This window comes from Lagopus leucura, unplaced genomic scaffold (genome assembly GCF_019238085.1).
Source record: "Lagopus leucura isolate 7727_CA_CO unplaced genomic scaffold, USGS_WTPT01 Super-Scaffold_100018, whole genome shotgun sequence".
Taxonomy (NCBI): domain Eukaryota; kingdom Metazoa; phylum Chordata; class Aves; order Galliformes; family Phasianidae; genus Lagopus; species Lagopus leucura.
In genome coordinates, this window is record NW_024962272.1 from 9,800,599 (window position 1) to 9,821,278 (window position 20,680).

A 20,680-nucleotide genomic window follows, 5' to 3' on the forward strand; every position below is an offset into this window, starting at 1 on the left:
GATCGTATGAATCAACGACTTAAGTAAAGCAGTCACTTAAAGATCCCTAATTTATACTGCAGGTTTGTTTATGCAATCACTTCTAAAACAGAGGTTTTTATGGGATGTCTTAACTGACTTAACAGCATGATGTCAGTAATAACTTGTAATAAAAAAAAACTCTCTTGTTTTTTTTTCATTACCTTGTCTAGAAAGTAGGCATAGGCCACAGCAGAAATAAGAGAGTCCAAATCACAGGATTTACTTCCAAGAACAACATGTACTTTCTCCAGATGTTTGCTCCGGCTCTGTAACACATTAGAAGACAACTGTCATGAGTGACAATGAAAACAAAAACAAATTCCAGTCACCAAGAATCTTCAGAAGACACTCTAAATATCCAGGTACTGTCCTTAGCTGCAACGCCTTTTTTTCACAGTTTGTTCAAAGAAATTTGGGTTGCATAAAAGATGCAGTTCAGAATGCAAGGAGTAGCAGCAAAGCAACATACAAGCAGTTTCATGTATATATGGAAAAAGACCTCAAAAACAGATCTCATAAGAAAAGCAATCACAAAGAGTGTGGAAATACACACAGAAAATTATACACACATAGTTCTACTTTTCTTTCTTTGGCTGAAATCAGTAAATAGACAAAGCAACAACCCTTCATCCAGCTCTTCATAAGCTAGAAACACCGACTGATGTACCGACAAGTTTGAGCTTTCCTCACTGTCAACAGGGAGTCTGTTCTCCATTTGATCAAATTATAGCCTTCCAAACCCTGGGAAAAGAAAGGACAGACCAACTGCATGATAGGAAAATATTACAGAGTGTCTTCTCTATAACAACACACACACACACATAAAAACATAAGATGATGTTCTTTCCCTTGAGTACATTATTAAAGCTAGGCTAGTTCCATGGAAACATTCCACTTTTGTTGTTGTTGTTGTTTTAATGAGTTACACTTCATAATTTGAGAAATCTATCTGACTGACACTAAGATAAACAGCTGAGAAACAAATACATGAAATCAAACATGTTGCTCTCGTGGTGTAAAGGTGGATGTACTTTTTGTTATTTTGAATTAGAATTTTTCACTATCAAGTTAAATTTAATCTTTCCACAGAAAGATATAATTAGTATACTATTCTCAATAATTATAGCTATGCAGTATGTTAAAACTAATTTTTTTTTTCTCTGTGTCTAGTCTTTCTTCTGTATAAATCTAAGGAAGAAACTGTTCCCTTTCCATTATATGGAACGCAGCCATGAAGATATCTCTGGGTATTTAAACGAGGACAACCACTCTCTACTTCCTTAGCAGTGGGAAAATTTTAACTATTTAAGACAGATAACTTTCTTAAGTGTACAGAAAATGGAACAGATATGCTCATATATCTCATATGTATGTCTTCATCAGCAGTAAATCCTCTTTACTTCTACTTTTTTCTTTCCTTCTTTTAATACTTTTTTGCTATATGATTCTTGTCAGCACACATTTTTGACTAATTAATGAAGAATGAAAAAAGTTCATGAGTTCATACTTTGCTTTTTTTTTTATTCAGGGTCTACAAATCTTTTTTCTCCAGGCTCTTCAGAACTGCATAGCAAACAACATTACATAGACAAAGTAGGAAACTGAGTGTACTGAGAAATTGATTATTCAAACTATAGAGTCACTCATCTCTAAGTGCAAACAATATAAAAAAAAACAACTTATCATTCTGTATGTACATATTCTCTATCTATAAACTACTTGCTTCCTTTTCCTCATACTGCATGAAACGCTATCTCACATAGAACTAGCGGGGATATTCAACAGAAATCCGAGTTCCGGTGATGAGTGTCAGACCCATTCATCAACCATATTTTTTTCCAAAGAAAATGGTAATTAGAAATTTTTGGTCACAGAATCACAGAATGGCCAGGGTTGGAAGGAACCTCAAGGATCATGAATCTCCAATCCCCTGCCACATGCAGGGCCACCAACCTCCACATTTAATACTAGACCAGGCTGCCCAGGGCCCCACACAACCTGGCCTTGAACACCTCCAAGGACGGGGCATCCACAACCTCTCTCTGGGCAGCCTGTTCCAGAACCTCACCACTCTCTGGGTAAAGAATTTCCCCCTGATGTCCGACCTAAATCTTCCCTCCCTCGACTTAAAACCATTTCCCCTCGTCCTACACATATCAACCCTTTCAAAGAGTTGATTCCCCTCCCCCCATCTTATGAATTTGCTTTGTAGCACACACAATCTTCACACTTATTTGTACAACTCCAATGTTCACAACTACTTTGTTGTAGAGCTACACTGCAGTCTTCAAATCAGTAGAAATTGTGTGAGGAGTACCACCAAAGACAGAAGAATCACTTCATCTTCAAAATTGCATCAAGAAGCTCTCACATTAAATATATACATGTATATATATGTATATTTTAAAAAGCATATTTCACTCAGTTCTGTGAGCTATCACATCTTTTCTCCTAACTCTTAGAGTTCAGAATGGGGACAAAATAGTTACAAGAAAATTAAGGAATTCCCAGACCAAAAATTTATGAACCCTACACTTTTGAAGAAATAAGAAAAGCACTACTCTAAAGAGTAAATTACAAAGAGAAGACAGTAGAGCAATAAATCTCAGGAGACCATCTCTTCTTCAGTATCCAAAGAGGTCAACTAGCTACCCACTAACTGATTTTTTATTTTTGAATTCTACCACACAGATATTTCATCAACACAAACAAATGAGAAAAGACTGTGGAAGTACTGGCATTTCCTCAATCTGTCCTCAAGAGCTTAATAACAAATCTGAGATAGAGCTTAATGGCTGGGTTCTTTTGTTACAGCAGCACAAAGATACACAGCAAGAGGGTGCATTTTTCTGTTAAGGTTGTTAACATACTTCATTTCTGAATCACAGCTGGCTTCTTCTAGAGAATTTCTGCCTACAGCACTCAGCTATGCAGTAGAGGCAACTGAGAGGCTACTTCCAACGTTTTCTCAAAGAAAAGGGAACAGAAAACAACTTTCTGAAGGTGTCCTGTTGCACACAGCCTTTCCCAGGCCGCTCCAGAGAGGATACGCTTTCACGCGTGACAGTCAGTTCTTTTAATGACAGTACCTCTCCCTGAGTAAGAAGCTGTTCATTTGCACAAAGCTACCATACTTCACACTCTAATCTCTCATTTGTGGCACTTGGCAAAGTTTTTTTTTAGTTTTTGTTTCTCTGGGCTTCTTTCGCAATGAGATTTTTCTAATAGAATAGAACAGTTATTCTGTTAACAGTAAAATACAAAACTAAGTTTGTAAGTTGTTTTAAACTAAATAGAGAAGAAAAATCCTTTCTCTATTTCTTAAACTATCCCACATTACTGATAATATTTACATACATTTATATATCTATATTTACTTAACAGAATTTTATTTCTAGATACTTTCTCTTTTTCATGCTTTAAAGCAATGCTACTATTGCAAAGATGATTGTTTTCTTTGGATATGGTTGGTTTACTGTCCTGTTATTCCACTGGGTAATAGGCAAGAGAAGTCTCAGAGCAAAACACAACACATGCAAGGGCGAAGGACATCCATGGGGAAGCATACAGACAGGTGCACGTCTTCCCTAATCCCTGTCAGCACATTAATACAGAATTACTTACCTTCTCATTCTCCAGTGACTGCCACTAAAATAATTCAGTGATAAATAAAAATCACACTTGTACAATCTATTCACACGGACAACTCCAAATGTCTTTACTACCTGAAATCGGTAATGCCAGAATCACAGGTGATATTTTCATATTCAGTGAGACTACTCAAACAGCTAGACAGAATTTTCACCATTCTATTTTAACATAAGAAACACTTTTGTACCAATAGCACAGATACTTTATCAAAAGCCAAGTGATGACTGGTGTTATGCTTGAGCAGAATTAATACTGTTTTTGTTTTAGCATGTGTTGGAGAGATAGCTTCAGATCTGTGCATTAGGTAAAAGACCAACTCTGCCAAACTGTAAGTCAGCACAATTGGGTGCTTTCCATCACTTCTGCACATAGGTCAATGGAAACAACTTTTTAAAACCTTAATCTGATTTCAGCATCTTAGAAGTTGTAAACGTCAGTATTCACAGCAAGACCATCCTCAGCTTGTCATTACTGGCAAAAAGGCACTATCATCCATGAGTGAAACAAATTAGGAGCTGGTCTTTCAGAACAACCAGGTCTTGCCATAACACTGCTTACTACAATTTCTAAAGACATTAAAACTAGCATAAAGGAAGAACTCAGGCTGTAAGAAATAACTGAAGACATTGCTAGAAAACTGTTTTCATATTGATTAAAATAAGGTCAGCGTAACTCAAAACAATATTTTTTTCCATCTCCCAGGGCTTAAATATGAAATTACCTAAAATAATATAAACAGAATACTACATAAAACAATTCTTCCCTGAGACATACTGCCTTTTCTGATCTCTGCTCTTCTTTTCCCTAAGCATAATTTTATTCTCCTCCTCCTCTCACAAGTCCAAGATATTTAACTTCACCATCATTTCCTCTCTCCACATGCAACTCCCTGAATCCCTTTTTAATATCCTAGCACAACATATAATTAATAACCTTCCAGAAAATATATTCTCTGTAAAAGTAACGGTAAAGCACTCTACGAGCTTCAAAGACTGCTTTCTCTTCTGTCAGACCAAACTAGTTTGCATATTCTTTTGCTCATCAAGTAACTACTAACACAGGCACATGGATGTGAGGCTTCCTCATCCTTGACTGCAAAACTTCTGATCTATCCTGCCAAGCAAAAGTCTCAACAGAGAAGCTCAGAGTGAGGCAGGAGAAGTTTGACATTCACGAACTCTGTGATGTTGAGCTGCAGCAGGACTGTAAGAAGTTATTAACTCCTGCAGGAACCACAGCTAACTTTCAGAGGATCTGTGACTTCTCAGTCTAAGAAGCCAAACATTTTAAAGGTTGATGATGATGAAACCAGAACTCATAGATTAAGCAATAAAGGACACCATCAATCTCTCTTACTGTTGATGGGTTTTTGTTCAGCTTGATTAACTGTAAACTGTAAAGTGCATAAACACTCAATGTCTGAGATAAAATGAATTAAGGAAATAACATGCCATTCTCAGAGGGCATCAGTCAGGATAACTCAGTCCTGATCAGACATGTAAAGATCAATACTCAATCAGTGCTCACAAAATCTGATTTATAAGCATTTAGATACTTCTGTGGTGAAAAACATATTTTGTTGGGCCTTAGCTGCATCAAACAGCTGACTCATTCAAAAGTACTGCATATACTGGTTTGCAAAAGCTTTGGCTAGGATATATTGATACAGTGATTCATCAAATTATACTAACTCAGCCAAAGAAAACATTATTTTTCTTTTTTCTTCTGTTAAAATAGAAGGTGAAATGATCTTGAATGATAAGAAATCCTGAACATTTTTTCTGGTATATATATAAAGCAGGAACCTCTGCTTGGTCAAGTAAAAAAAAAAATAATGCTTATTTCCCCTCCTGTTCATACACACACATGCACCCAATCACACACAGTGTTGCTTTCTGACAACTATTTTCTTTTTGCTTCAAGTCTCACTGGATCTTCTATCCTTCACCTGCAATGAGATCAGTGCATTTTGCTGCACAGGCAGTACTTGTCAAGGATAGTATTTCTTTCAAGAAAGAAGCTCAACAGAAGCATATTAATAAAGAAGAAGCTGCACAGTCACATGCTAATACAGTGCCAGACACAACTCTGAAAGCTGCTCCAAGCTTGTAGCTGAAGCATTAAAATCACTGTTAAGCAAATGTGCTCAGTTTTCATGCAGACACATGAGAAAAAGCCTGGTAATCTGTAGCAATACTTAACTGAGATTTGGAGACTTTTATTCAGACAAGAGGATTTTTGTACTATTCTGTAACTTTGAGATTGAGCCTCCTACCCAGATCTACAATTTTTCTAGTCATTTCAGAGTATATACTACATTTGCCTCATAATATCAGCCACTGTTATATCTCCATCAGTCTGAGGGTTTTTAAGTTATTATCCTTCTCTGTTGTCAAACAAGTGGTTTGTAGCCAAGGCAAAATTAATTTAATATTTTATGCCAAGTTCGACTTACTTTAATATTTCATAAGTCTCTTCACTAGAAAGCTTTATACTGACCTGAAAAAAGTCATCCCACTAAGTATTCTGTTTTGTCTTATTTTGAGGACAGAACATTACATTTATAATATACAGTATACAATATATATTGTCCCTTACTGTAATGGTTATAAAAATGTAGTTATATAACTGATTCTTCCCAAGGGAATATATTTTAAAAGAGAAAATTTCAAGTGTGCCATATTTTGATCTTTATTTGCTTGATCTGTATTAAACAAAATAGCTTTTACAAGAAACATCAATGCCATTGGCAGAATATAATATGATATAATAAAAGGGCAGTTGTCTAGATCCAGACTTTCTGCTTTTGTGGGGCAGATACTGACTTACAGAAATAACTGAAAGTGCCTTAAAAATTCAAAGTAACTCTCAGGAAAGAATGGACAGGCATAAAATATCGCTGCTTTTTCTGAATTTTGTACTAAATATTCATATGGAATAAGATCTGTAAAAGATGATGAAAAACAATTATTAACCTATGACAGAGACAAGCAAAAGGTCTCAGACCTTAGCTGTTGTGCATCTGCAACTCAGCTGGAGCCTAGTTGATATGTATATATTTCACCAGGTTTTACCTGCATTTGTTTCTCTTATGGTGACTGCACCAAACGCATAACTTGAACATAACCAAGCATTACTGGACTTTAAAGTTAATACTTTAAAAGCTGTATTTAAGAGTTGAGAGCTTTGTAGAAAGACTTTTATTTAAAAATAAAGAATAAAAAAATGCTGTTTCCTAGAATTAAACTCTTCCACTGCAGCATGCTAAATCCTTGAAAATTTATAATGGACATGAGGATAGGCTAACTACTCAGCATGCTTGCTGAGAAAGGAAATTCTCATCCTAGATCATTCCAGGAGCATTCTTTTCCAGTCATTTTTAATCAAGAAGTGGAACAGGCGTATTGCTGCTGAGAATTCAGATTCAATACTGCTGCATTACCAACAAGCTCTGATTTGGCATTCTGCAGATAAACAAACTTCGGACTGTAAAAGAAATAATTCCTACCAATGAAAAATTTCTAACATCTTCTCATTTTGAATTGATTTTACAGAGTATGTCCACATGCAAGTCTGCTCTGTTTTGAAATATCTGCTAATTTATTTACCACATACATGCATTCACATCATAGAATCACACAACATCCCAAGGTGGAAGGGATCCACCAGCATCACTGAGTCCAACCCCTGGCTCCACACACGAACAATGAAAAATCAAACTCTGTGTTTGACAGCATTGTCCAAATGCTTCCTGAACTGTCAGGTCGTGATTCCCATGGGCAGCCCGTTCCATGCTCACCGCCTTGAAGCAAAGAACCCATCCCAACCCCCATCTGCCCTCCCCTCACACAGCTCCATGCCGTTCCCTCGGCCCTGCCGCTGTCACACAGAGCAGAGCTCAGCGCTGCCCCTCCGCTCCCTGTGAGGAGCTGCAGCCGCCATCAGGCCTCCCCTCAGCCTGCCCTGCTATGGGCTGAACGCACCCAGGGACCTCGGCTGATCCTCACACACCTTTTCTCCAGACCCTGCATTATCTTTGTAGCACTCCTTTAATGCTCTCTAATGGTTTTATGTTCCTCTTACATCGTGAAGTCCGGTGCTGCACCCAGTGCTGTAGGTGAGGCTGCACAGCACAGTGCAGAGCAGACAGCCCCTCCCCTCGCCCGCTGGCAGTGCAGGGCCTGCTGCACCCCAGGTACAGTTGCCCTTTGGGCTGCCAGGGCACACTGCCGGCTCATGTTCCTCTTGCTGTCACCACAGCTCCCAGATCCCTGTTCCACAGGGCTGCTCTCCAGCCTCTTTTTCCCCACTCAGTACATACATCCAAAGCTGCACCATCCCAGGTACAGAATTGGGCGTTCGCTGTTGTTAAATTTCATATGGTAGGTGATTATACAGCCCTCTGAATTTGTCAAAATCTCCCTGCAAGGGCTCTATACCATAAAGGGAACAGCTTCTCCTAATTCTGTGAAAATTCGCTATCATTGTGAAAATAAATATGAATAATGATACCTAGTGCTATTTTGGGGAAAAAAAAAAAAAAAGAATTGGAGAAAACATACAATGCACAGATGCTATTTAAATATCAAAAGAAGCATCACATAACTAAAAATATCAAAATTATCATCTCCTTTAGGGGTTACATTTGTTCCATCAATTGTTTTGACTCTGATTTTGCATCATACTAAAGTTTTACATGTCCACACTCCCTTGCTTCTTCACATTTTTTACATTGAGGGACAGCTTTGGAGACAGCACTTGCAGTGCATCACAGATGTCAGTAGTACTCAATTATATCTGACTTTCAAAATGGATTATTTTTGGGATACACTTGCCCACCCATGTTTGCCCACATTTTGGAAACCTAACTTTTACACCGTGTGTTTTGACCCCAGTTTTACTTCAAGAAAAAACTCTCTTTACCCTAGCCATTTTTAATAAACTTTACCTTAGGGAATTAAAGAAAACTATGTTTTTATAATAAGATAAGTTGAGGAGGGGAGAAACTTATTCAAATGACCTTAGGCTCAATAAGAGGATCATATTGCCTTTTCTGCCAGTCAAAACAGGATATACTCCAGTATGGCTGAAAAAGGAAAATATTCACAGCAGAAGGTTATTTAAACCTGAATCAGCAGTACTTCAACAGCCAGTCAATAACATTCTCTATCAAAGAGATTACTAAAGTAGAAAATCAAAGTTGTTCTTCGCTAATTTGAACAACAAATGAGTTGTGTTCTCCACATGAAGGTGTTCTCAACTAACACCTGCACATTAGCAGTACATCATACAGCAATTCAGACTTGCAAAGAACAAGTGCTATTCATATTCCAGGTTGTCTTTGGTTTCTAAAGTCAGTAACAGCACACCTTTGAATTTTCAGGTCAAGTTACATGGCTCTTTTTCCCTCTCCTTTCCAACTGAACATGCAGAGGTAAGAATAGATTATATGTCCACTCATAGCAGTTGAAAGCACTCATCTACTTACAGATTGCCCTTACCAAGTAGAAGTGTTCCCTGAGATACCAAAAACAAATCAGGTAAAAGTAGAAGGTAGAAGAGCAGGTCATGTTAATGCCAAGAGGTGATTGATATGAATAATTCCCTACAGCATACGTTGCAGAATTTGAATAAACTGTAGAAAACAAAGAAAGACTGAGAGAAGAAAAAAAAAAAAAAAAAAAAAAAAAAAAGTAGTGATGGTTTTTATCTTTCTTTTTTTTTCAGAGAAGTCAAGTGGATTCAAACTCAGGTAACACAGTTCATTTATCTGCCTCTGTCATAGACTTAACATTTGATCTCAGGGTGTCCAAGAATCTTAAATTGTTCTCAGTTGTAGGAAGCAATCTTCCAACTGAAAAAAACGTACTGAACCTTTAGAGCTGAGCTTCATGTTTCTTAGTTAGAATAAGCTTGAGGTGATAGGTAGCAAATTGAAGAGAGATCACATCCTGAAGTGAGCCAACAGCCTTGTTGCATACGTGATCATATAATGAGACTGAATTGTTTGTTTATATATAATACATAGTTTTTACTCTGTTCTGTACTTTTTTTTATTTTTAATACCTTATGAACTCAGCGTTTCTTCTAAGAATTCATTAATGCACTGTGGATATTTGAGACCATATTGCACTTAACACAAAAGTAATACAGTTACATTTCCACATTTTCTTTTTGCTTTAGGTCTGCTGTGCACATTTTTGTCTTCTCTTGAGTTCATAAGCTACATTTTAAGTGATTTAAGACATATAAACAACAAAATCATAGTCACTATCTCTCTGCCCTATCTTCAGTTGAAAGGGAAAGTTATAGCTGGAAAAGATGATCAGGAGGCCAAAGTCACATTCAGCTTTGCCTTTTCTGTTCAGATTTACAAAGTATCATAATTTTAAAATGCCTTGATTTTTTCTCTGCTCTCAAATAAGACTGCCTCAGAAATAAGGTTTTTAATTGTTTTTGTTGTTACTGTTCTTGGTTCCTGTCTTGGTGGGAGCATTTTTGTTGTTGTTTGTTGTTCATAGCATTTTAGTTGCTAAATCTTTTTCCACGCTGAAAAATCACTTAATGGTATCTCTCTACTCTCCTTCATGCTGCAAACACTATTCCCAAAATAATTTTTCCAAAAGCCCCCTCTTATCAGTGCTAGTCTCTTTTTCCATGAAGGGATTCTATTCTTATAACAAACTTGAGTTTAAGCATGTTTTCTGAGGTTGTTGTGTTGCAGAAATTGAGCACAGATTAAAATTATTTTGTAACATTGTACTTATTAGTGAAGTGCACTAAGAATAATAAAACTATCGCTTGATTTTACAAAATAATCTATTCTTTACATTGAGATGCTTCTGTAAGAGAAGCATGTGCCATGTTCTTATAAGACACTGCCTTTTTTATTCATACAACTGGTTATAGCTATACAATACAGATCCTCATACAATCCTCACCATAGCACTCGTGTTCAGATCCACAGATGTACTCTATACGAACAACACAAAACATATAATCACATTGCTGTATTACTTCTGTAATATACTTTTCAGCATATGACTAGTCACTAATAATCTTAGAATATAGGTTCATCCACTGCACATAAATGAGACAAAAACAGGAAAAATTTAGAATGTATTTAGAATTCTAGATAGAGATAAGTTATGCTGGGTTCAGGCTTGGGGCAGAAGGAATACGGAATCTTTTGTAACCATATGCAGCGGATTCATCCATACATTTTAAATCTTCCTGGTCTTTGTGATGTGGGTTTTCCTCTTTCTCCGACTGGGCTGTGTCTGACTTGCCAATCCACTCACAAAATGCAGACATATAATTAATATGTACTGTGACCCACTGAGCACTTCTTAGAGCAGGCTGAAACCAAACTGGCAGATTTTTTCTCAACAAGAAAACAGATTCAGTCATAAACCAACACCCACATTAATATGGTTGGTCTCAGACATTCACTCATGCTGACATGAGATTCAAGGGTAGATTCTGCACTTTGTTTTGTCATTTCACTGGCAAATGCACTACTTCGGAAGTCAATAACATTTGACATATCCTGTATTTTGTCTTCTATGCATTCCACATTCCTATGCACATTCCTCTTGTGATGACAAGCACCCCCCACAAACCTTTTCAAATTGTTCTTAGTCTGAATCAGACTTCCCCATCAATCCTTGAAGCACTGAGAAGAAATCCAAACATATTTCTTTGATATCATTTAGCTCACTGCAGATTTTTGCTGTGTTGTAAGCACAATATTGAATGCACTAAATAACCTCATAATCACATTTAAAGGCTTAGTGATCTAGTGCCACCAATGCACTAAAATATATGATAACAAATGCAGTCAGCATTTTCCATACCATATGCTTGTAAATGTTATTCTGCAGGGAACCAATTAAAACTATGGAAAAATTGGAACACAGACATATGGAACAAAACAAAGCAACTTATCTTGTCACCATGGTGCTTGCTCAGTACATTGATTAGGGAATGGTGATATTATAGGCAAACAAACGCCACTTTAATTAAAGTGTGCTGAAAGGCAATAAACAGTAGCAATCTAAAATCTTCATTTTTGCTCTGCTGATGTTAGTTTTAGTGCTAATGAGACAGAAGATACAAAATACACTCCTGTAAAAAAAAAAATTTACTTCAATTTTATTTGAAGATATGTAACACTAACATTCAATGAGAAGAAGAAAACTGAAGTGAAGTGGATCTCAGGGAAATTTAATATACTACTATGTTTCAGGAAAAAAAAAAGAGTTAAGCGTGTGTTATCTCTTAAAAATTTTTCTACCAAGAGGTAGCATATTAAGTGAACTACTGTCTCTAATCATTCTATATGTGAATGATTAGATGTGCAATTAAGAATAGAGGGAGAGAAAAAAAAAAAAAAAGAAAAAGAACACCACAGTAGAAATGGAAGAAATAACTATCAATTGCTTTGAAAACTTTCCTCTGGAAGAAATAAAAAGTGGGGAGGTGAAATTATGATTTACTATTCAGGCTTGGGACAAGCTTGGAAAGATCTACAGGGTGGAATAAGATCAACTTAGTGTTTTCTGTTCTCTCTTGTACTGCAGAGTCCAGCAGTACCATAGTTCCAAAGTCTCACAGAGCATCACAGTTCCCATAAATATAAGTTATAATATAAATATAATATATAAATAAGTATTATTATATATAAATAAAATATATTTTTATAAAAATAATATATTTATTATATTATAATAAATATATATAAAAATAAATAAAACAATTACATTATATATAAATAATATATTAATATATTATATTAATATATTAATATTAAATATTAATAATAATTATTAATAAATATTAATATAAAATAAAATATGTATTTTATTAATAAAAACAATAATGTAATTATTATTAATATAAATAATAATAAATAAGATATAAATATATATAATATACATATTTACATATAATAATAATAATAATAATAATAATAAAATATTATATATTATAATATAAATAATAAATATTTAATAAAAAATAATATATTATATTATTATAATATATTATTATTTTTATTAAAAATAAGATATAAATAAAAATAAGATATGTAATCTCTATATTTTTAAGTGAGAATCATTACTACTTTTGCACAGTGCCGGTGACACTTTGTAATATTTATGGTGATGATGATTCAGCTCTAAACTGTAGCTCCATTTCGCGTCATTTTGTCCTGTTAGAGCACGTGTGCCTTAGCAGACAGAAAATTGGTGCAAAACCAAAGGAACAAATTATATTAATTTTACTGATCATCATCCAGCACAGCCAAGGTCTGTGGAGAGCTGCTATATAATAAACAACTTTTCTCTCATAGAGTAATAGCCAGATTGTCACTGTAGCTACTGACTCCATGCACTATCCAAACAGAAGTGCAAGCTTCACTACTTATAAATATTCTGTTGACTCAAGACAGACTTTGTATGGCACTGAAGTTCAGTTTTATCTCATAAGTGGTATGTAGCATAGAGAAGAATAGAAATGCTCTCTTTATAGAAATAGAGAGCACTCAGCACTAAATACTAACTTCACAGTAAGCACATGAACTATTGCTTTAAAACTATGAAAAATTATAGACAAAATCATTTAAATTTTACTTTAAAAGTAAATTGAAGCACTGTCTATATTACAAAGGAATCAACAATTTATTTAAAGATATATCATACTATTAATTTCTGTTTAAAAGTTTGGGTAAGAATAAAAATAATATGAGAACAAGGAACCCACCCTATGAGAGATTTATTTTGTTTATAGTTTAGTTCAGTTTCATCCATCCCAATCAATGTTTTCACAACAAGTTACTTCAAAATTTTATTAAGAAGAAGAAGTAATAGAAATAAGTGGAAAAATTCACATATGAAGATATATTAATGACTTAAACAAGACATCCTACCTCCTACTACCTCTTCAGTGATAGTTTTGCTGAATACACAAAGGAATCCTCCCTGTTAAAAGCGTTACAAAAAATCTGCCATCCCTCTGAAACTGCAGCCCTAGCTAATTCAAAACACAACCATTATTTTGGTAAGACAGTGACTACAGCAAACAGAATAAATTACATTAATATTTCAACTTGAACCTTTAATTGACAGTTTCTGTGTAATGAACAGTATTCTCTATTTTTTCATTTAACAAAGTATGATTTAGTTTTAATTTATGGGGAACACAAATAACTGCAGCCTTCCCCACACAGGGAGTTTGATTTTTCTGAACCCTTGAGCTCTTGGCTTTCAGTTAGAAAAAGCTGCATCCATTGATTTCTCTTTTTGCTGTTGTTAAGAACAAAAGGTCCAAAGGTGAGGAGAGAAATGTAAGCTATCAAAGAACAGTCTGCTTCCTCTCAGGCTGATACCTTCCTTCCACCAAATTACAGAGCTATAAACTTTCTAAGCAATTCTGAAGGTAAAAATTAGAGATCATAACAACTCTCCTAGGTCACTTCTTACAAAGAAAGAAGTCCTTAAATGTACATAAATAAATAAACACATTTGAAAGTAAACAAACAAACAAAAATAGCCCTCGGTATATAAAAAGTACCTACGGAAGCCAAAATATCTGATACAGAAGACAACAGCCAGACTCCTACTTGCAGAGTGCACAAGTGCTGATAGAGCATTTACATTTTGCCCAAAAATACAGTATAGCATACCTCAGTGATCAGCAACACACCATACTCCATCCAATGGACATTTGGTATATATCAGTAATTCCTGTGTGGCTAGCCTAGAGGTTCAAGCTATTTTTTATAAATATATATCTATAAATATATATTTTATAAATATATATCTATAAATATATATTTTATAAATAAATAAATAAATAAATACACACACACACATATATATATTTTATATATATATATATAAAACCTTTACAGATATTGACTAGTATCCAGTTAAGTGCTTGTCAGAACAGGAACACTTTAAATTAGAAACTGATGATGGTTTCATGATAGTACATTGTAAGGTCATCACTCTCTGTTCCCAGTCTGCTATTTCTTTAGCTCATGAGTTCTGCTTAGCTAATTGCCTAAGTCTCCACAGATTGGAATACCATTACACAGCATTTTATGTTAAATAAGTATTTTTAACAGAAGAAACAAGAGGAATAACTACGTGTGGCTTTTTTTCCCTTACACAGGAAGCACGTGATGGGTGTATTATGCTGTTGAAAGGGTATCTGTTCACTGTTAATGCAATTAGAAAAGTCTATTAAAAAGAAATAGGTCATAATTCTTTCCTATTTTAGCAGCGAAGTACAGTATTTTTTCTGAGGATCAGTCAAGGAGGAAAGAATAAGCTAAAATGGCAACATATATCTCTGCAGTTCTATTTGAACATTGTACATCTAACTTCAGGCAGAATTCATATGCATAAATACCAACATATAGTTGTCATTTCTGAATAAAACAAGCACATCAGCTCTTGAATGAACATTTAAGCATTGAATACATTTAAAAATATTTGAGATATTTCACTGTATTGATCGCTTAAGCAGACCAGTTAACCCTTTAAAGACATAAAGACCAAACTGCATGTGGCTTTATGATTTGAGTCATACATTCCAGGCAGAGCAATGTATGAGAAAAATTTTGAGAAAGAGGTCTCCTGACCTGATCAGAGGAGGTTCACATCCATGAGCTGAAGCCATATGAATACTACATTTCTGCGATTTTAAAGCCAACCTTACAAATATAGTGCAATGATTGATATTAATTTGATTAATTGGGTTGAAAACAACTTCAAAGGTCATCTAATTTCAACTTCTCTGTTATGTGCAGGGTCACCAACCACCAGACCAGGCTGCCCAGAGCCACATCCAGCCTAGCTTGATTGCCTCCAGGGATGGGGCATCCATCACCTCCTTGGTGCAACCTGTTCCAATGCGCCACCACCCTCTGAGTGAAAAACTTCCTCTGATAATGGGAAATTTTGTACTAATTAAATGAAATGCACACCAAGCTGCTCCACATAAATGGAATTATCTTCATATCAGGTATACTTCAGTATAAAAAAAATGCAGAAAAATGTAGTAGTAAATACTGAAGTGATTGAATCTCCTAATATATAACTCCCGGAGGGGGGGGGGGGGAATGAAAAATAGACGATCAAATTTGGAGGTCTGAATACTTTATAAGCAGCAGGGCACATAAGACAGTTATATTCATTGTCTTAGCACTTCTTTCAATCATCCTGGCTGAGTGATACCAATAATATAACTGTCAGTATCCAAAAATTCAACTAGCAGAGACTCAAAAACGCTCTGAAAGATAAAGATTGAAAAAACTGAATAAGTAAAACGATAAGACATTTCAGAAATCCTGTGCAAAGTAAGCACAGCATTATGATAACGATTTTTCAAGAATACTGTCATGCCCAGATAGGAAAGTACCTTTTTTTAGCATAACATAAGTATAACTGACCCCAAACAGCATAGATCTAATCCTGATACAGCTCAAACTGAACCTCCAGTAAAATCAAAATTGCAGAAACAGCATAAATCTTAGTAAAACTTTTCCAGAAAACTGCTATGCTTGTTGTATTTCCTTCAAACTATTCTTGGTTGTTCCACAGAGCACTAAACTGTGCTAGTGGAAATATGGCAAACAACTTTATTTAATTTCTTATTATTGTTCTTGGTAAAAAACAACAACAACAAAACAAAACAAAACAAAACAAAACTCTGTTTTATATTTGAATTCTACTGTATGAATGATTTTTCAGCCAAGCTCTCACATCCAGATTTTGAAAATCTGGATTGATTTAACTTTAAATTGACTTAACTTTCAATTCTTAAATATCTTCATTATTTTTAAAATACTTCCATATTTTATAGTTTCAGGGATTTAGAGATTACTGTGAAGAAATCTGACGTATTTGTTATGTGATGATGCTATGGTACACTCCATGGAAAGACTGAATTCATCAAATGACAGATGCAAGATGCCTAGAAGTATGTGCTTCTGACACTTCACATGTAGGAGTAGGTGAGCGCACATACTCACACTCAGGTACATACCAGCTATATCCAGTGAGACATGATATATCCTCCAGATGCTATTTCATATTCAGGAATATGTGAGAGCTGCTGCTATAGAAGTTTATCAGGCTTTTAAATTAGATGTAATTCCAGAACTAACATCCTGCACTGAAGCTGTGTATAAACAGCAAGGGGTCCTATTCTTGCCTAAGAGAATGTAAGATCTACAGTCAGTCCTATGTATATTTGCTCTGATTCTCTTCATTATCAGAACTATGTAGAACTAGAACTAATTTCTCACATTTCAATTCCCATCCTAGTTTCCAGCTACAGCTTCTATACAGGACTGAGGACTAGGATAGAATACTGTCACACTTCACTTACTGTGCACATTAACATTATTGACTACAACTAGTAATAAGAATACATCACACAGCTCTTCCATGTCTTTCTTCTCACTGATAGCAACAGCAATTCAAGGATTTGATACTAATCTCTATAATTAAAGGTTAGATAAAAATCAGACTTGCTGATAATCTGTTCCCCAGGGACACTTCAAAAGATGCACTTGTGGAGACAATGTGTTCTAAGCACAGAGAAAAGAAAGCTTTAGTATAAGGGGTTGGATGACAGAGTAAACCACCAAATTTAGAAATAATCTTATGGCCTTCTTCACAATGAATAGAAAGCCTTTCTTCTCGCAGGCTGTGCAGCAGCAGAAGTTACCACCAATGAAGAGAAGAGGGAGGAGAAAACCCTATCTCTATGACACCTATTTCCAATTCACATTTGTCTCATTTGAGTTATATTTCTCTCTGGCCTTCCAGTACAACTATCTATACTATATTGTAAAGGCATGCCAGGAAAGAGACCTACTTATGAAATCTCGGTGGGTTTGAGCTATTTTAAGCTTTATGCATGTTGATTTACGTTAATTAAATGCCCTCAGAAATGATGGCAAATTACACAGAGATGGGCTCTTGAAATTAATCCTTCTCTAACAGTAGTATCTAAAAACTATAGAGAGTTTTCAAGGCAGTCTTTCACAGTTTAGTTTGATTACTGATTGGACCAGGAAGCAAATATTACTGCATTCAATAAATGATAACTTCCATATTGTCATACTACTCTCACTTTTATTTTTAGTGGTTTTCACTCTTTGGCTTTGATCAATTATCCCAAATAAAGTTTCATGATTCTTACCAAAATGTTCCAACTTAGAAGTGTCAGATCAGAATCTTGTTCAATATGGTGCTAGTGGGTGGGTACAGAATAGGGCTTCTAAGCTCTCCACTATTCTGCAAAGATGCATAAAATGCAAGATAATTCCCTTCCACTGCTTGCTAACTACTCTAACACACCTTTAGTTGTTCTGCTAAATAAGCAGCAGCTTTTAGCTCCCAATGTACACAGCATCTATCAATCTAGAAAGACTGAGTAACTCACTCTCACATTATCAAAATAATGGGTTACTATCTAAACATTTTGAAATTTGTTAAGGAGTCCTCAAAATACTTGAATTAGAAGGCATGCCATTCCTTAGCTTCTCTAGATTGACATAGATGAATAGCTTACTGTAAGGGCTAAATCTTTTTAACTGGAAGATAAATGGTCTTTCAGCTACAGCTGTGTACAGTGTCAGTGGCATCCAGTCACCTGTTCTGTTTACTGGAGCTGTGGATTCTGCCAGCATCTCAGGGGGAGAGAGCTTAGCCTCTGCTTCCTGTTAAAAATGACAGCCAGTTGATTTTAAGTGCATTCTCAAGAATTGTGATTCTCTGCATATATCTGTTAATGACATTGTTATTAATATTCAGCCTTGGAATGTACATAAGAACACATCAAATTATGACTGCATTAAAAAACAGACCTATCCCAGATTTTTTTTAAAGCTTGCAAAAATACATTATTATTTATGTTTCCATATTTCTCTTAGTTTCAGAGAAAGAGCTAGAATCTCTCCATATTTCCTTCAAATTGAAGTGAAAATAGACTATTAAAAGTACCTTATGTCTTAAGTTTTGTCAGAAATGTGAAAGCTACGGCAGACAACAGGGCACAAAGGTCGAGTTCCCACTTTCTTTAGAGATGTAAACTTCTCTAGGAGCACAATATTTCTCATATTTATGAAAGATGACATCTAAACCAGCTTTATTCAGTCCTCCAAAATTTTCCTGCACACCTGAACACTTGCTAGAAGGTGGCTTCCTAAAAATGGAAATTAGAACATGCTACACTTACAAGCTTGACATCAGTTATACTTGTGTACACGCAGTCATGCAACTCCAAACAAGTGTACAAACATGCAGGATCATGGACACACAGACACCATTTCTCTGCTGGTTCAGTGGGATTTTACTAGTCCTCAGCAGTGCACTGCCACTGGATTTAAGCAGTTAAGACACAGAACACTGCCCAGGGGCTCCCTTGTCCATTAACCTACTTTCTCTGTAAGTGCTTTGTGCTTCCCTGTGCATGCAAGTGACAGCAAGTGAGCAAAACTAGATAAAAGTCTATTTTAAAAATCATAGAATCATTTGAGGTGGAAGGGACCTCATCTAGTCCAGAGATCATCTAGTCCAACTCCCTTGCAATGAATAGGGAAACCTAAAGCTAGACTATGTTGCTCAGAGCCATATCCAGTTGATCTTGAGTATGTGCAGGGACGAGGCATCTATCACCTGTTCCATTGCTTCTTAAATCCTTATTATGAAAAACTTCTTCCTTATATTCAGTCTAGCTCTATATCCCTTGTTTTAATTTGAAACCATTTTCCCCTTGTCCTACCACAGCAGACCTTCTAAAGAGTCTGACCCCTTCTTTCTTACAGCCTCCCTTTAGACACTGAAAGGCCACTATCAGGTGTTCCCCCTGGAGCCTTCTCTTCTCCACTTTAAACAGCCCCAGCCCTCTCAGCCTGTCTTCATCCCCCAGATCATTTCTGTGGCCCTGCTCTGGATGCACTCCAACAGATCTATGTCTCTCCTGTACTGAAGATGCAGGTCTTCAGCATCTGGACGCAGTATTCCAGATAAGATCTCACCAGCGCAGAGTAGAGGGTCCCTTGACCTGCTGGACACACTTCTTTTGATGCAGCCCAGGATTTCTGGCTCATGTCCAGCTTTCCATTCATCAGTACCCCCAAATCCTTTTTGGCAGGCTTGTGCTCAATGCTTTTGTCTCCCAGCTTGCAGTGAGTGATGGTGGGTATGGCCTTGACAAAGGTGCAAGATCTTGCACTTGTGTTTGCTGAACCTCATGATGTTCTCCTGGGCCCACTTCTCAAGCATATCTAGGTGTCTCTAAATGGCATCTGTCCCTTAGGAATGTCAACCGTATCACACAGCTTGGTGTCATCTGCAGATTTGCTGAGTGCACTCAGTCATCAATGAAGATGTTAAAGTGTGTTAGTACCAGTACTGACATGAGGGACACCACTCATCTCCAATCCCCATCTGGACACTGAGCCACTGACAACCACTCTCTGGGTACAATTACACCAGCAGTTTCTTGTCCACTGAATAGTCCACCCATCAAAACCATATCTTCCCAATTTGGATTTGGAGGAGCATGTCAAAGGCCTTACTGAAGTCCAGATGGCATTACTGGCTCTTTCCTTGTTCACTGATGCAGATGTGCAATCATAGAAGGCCATTAGGTTGGTCAGGCATGACTTGACCTTTGTTAAGCCATGCTGGTTATTCCATATCACCTCCCTCTCTTTCAAATGCCTTAGCATAGCCTCCAGGATCTGATCCACGATTTTTCCTTGCACAGAGGTGAAGCTGTCTGGTAGGTAGGTTCTTTGGGTCATCCTTTTAATCTTCTGAATAATGGGAGAAACATCGTCTTTTTTTCAGTCCTCAGAGACTTCACCTGAATGTCATGATTTTTCAAATATCTTTGAGAATGGCTTGGCAACTATATCAACCAATTGTCTTCAGACTCTCAGATGCATCTCATTGGAACCCACAGACTTACTATGTTTAGGTTC